The 1,206-nt window shown below is 43.0% G+C and overlaps 2 protein-coding genes across 8 annotated transcripts in view; one reads left to right on the forward strand and one right to left on the reverse strand.

Annotated features, from left to right (window-relative positions):
* Nucleotides 1–1,206, forward strand: part of LOC106869084 (uncharacterized) — a 63,348-nt gene that overhangs the window by 47,603 nt on the left and 14,539 nt on the right. The gene's annotated exons all lie outside the window — the stretch shown is intronic.
* LOC106869065 (Golgi SNAP receptor complex member 1) overlaps nucleotides 1–1,206 on the reverse strand; it is a 12,017-nt gene that overhangs the window by 8,368 nt on the left and 2,443 nt on the right. The gene's annotated exons all lie outside the window — the stretch shown is intronic.

The raw sequence follows: 1,206 nt of genomic DNA on the forward strand, positions 1-1,206 counted from the left end.
CAGTATTTGACAAGTACACATTTTATCAACCCCAGAAGGATGAAAGTAAAGCTGACTTTTGTAGGACTTGAACTCAGAACAAGATTAAACACAGCTCCATATTGTGCCTGCCTCCCCCCTACCCCCACCTATGGTATCAACATTGTTACAATAGAATCATGTGGTGGTAACAGTGGTGATAGGGCGAGGGGTAGAGTGGGTGGGTCTTCCATTAAAAAAAAAAGTAGTTTAAGTCAAGGTGAGCCTTTGGAGATCCTGGGGTCTCACACTTTACTTCAGATTACAGCCTCCCTCCCTCCCTCATTACCTTACTTACCTTATAAGGTATGGATGCAGCCAATAAAACAGTTGAGGGAAGAGCAATTAATGCCTGGTATTTGACCGAGTGAATTACTGGTACTTATTGGATAAGTGAGAGAGGGGGAGGAGGGAGTGTGTGAGGTGAGCAGAGGCAAGAATTGAAACCAGAACTGTAAGGGTTAGCAGTTGAAGGGGTCAAGGTTGAAGGAGTCAAGGTTGTTTCAGTGGGTCATCAGCAGATGTGGTGAAACACGAGACAAGGGATCAAATTTTGGATCGGGTTGAGGAGGTATGGGTGTAGCCAAGGGATGACAGTGTGGAGAGGGGTGGTGGTGTATTGTGTCCAGTGGGGTTGACAGGAATGGTGGACATGGTCTCAACAAACATTTAGGGTGGGGTTTACTAAGGAGTCCAAGTCCTCCCCACTTTTTGATAAATCTTTGGAAGCCAAGAGAGTCTCTCTATAGTCACTCGACTTGATAGAAATAACAGCCAAATAGCTCTCAAAGCCCATGCTATTGATTTATTGGCAGATCACACTGTATAATGTAGTGTTGGATAATCAAAAATACAGGATGGTCATGGTAAGCTTCAGCAGGATCAAGTTGCATTTTGGTCAGAGAAGGACAGGGCTGGGGAGGCCATGGATGATTGCTCTTCCCTCATAGGTGTATGGAGCAGGGTGACATTAGCACATCATATCATTAACGTGCGTGTGTGTGGGGGGGGGATTTCTGTGGATGTTTGTACAAAGTTTAATGTGAAACAGGTACAAAGACAGACACCTGAGCTCACCTGAATAGTTTATATTTAACATTAAAAAACTGACAGGAAACTAAAAACATTGACTATTAAAATAATTAACATGTTGGTCTATAATTATTTCCTGTCATAATAAATATGACA

The sequence above is a fragment of the Octopus bimaculoides genome, chromosome 25, assembly GCF_001194135.2.
Source record: "Octopus bimaculoides isolate UCB-OBI-ISO-001 chromosome 25, ASM119413v2, whole genome shotgun sequence".
Lineage (NCBI taxonomy): Eukaryota > Metazoa > Mollusca > Cephalopoda > Octopoda > Octopodidae > Octopus > Octopus bimaculoides.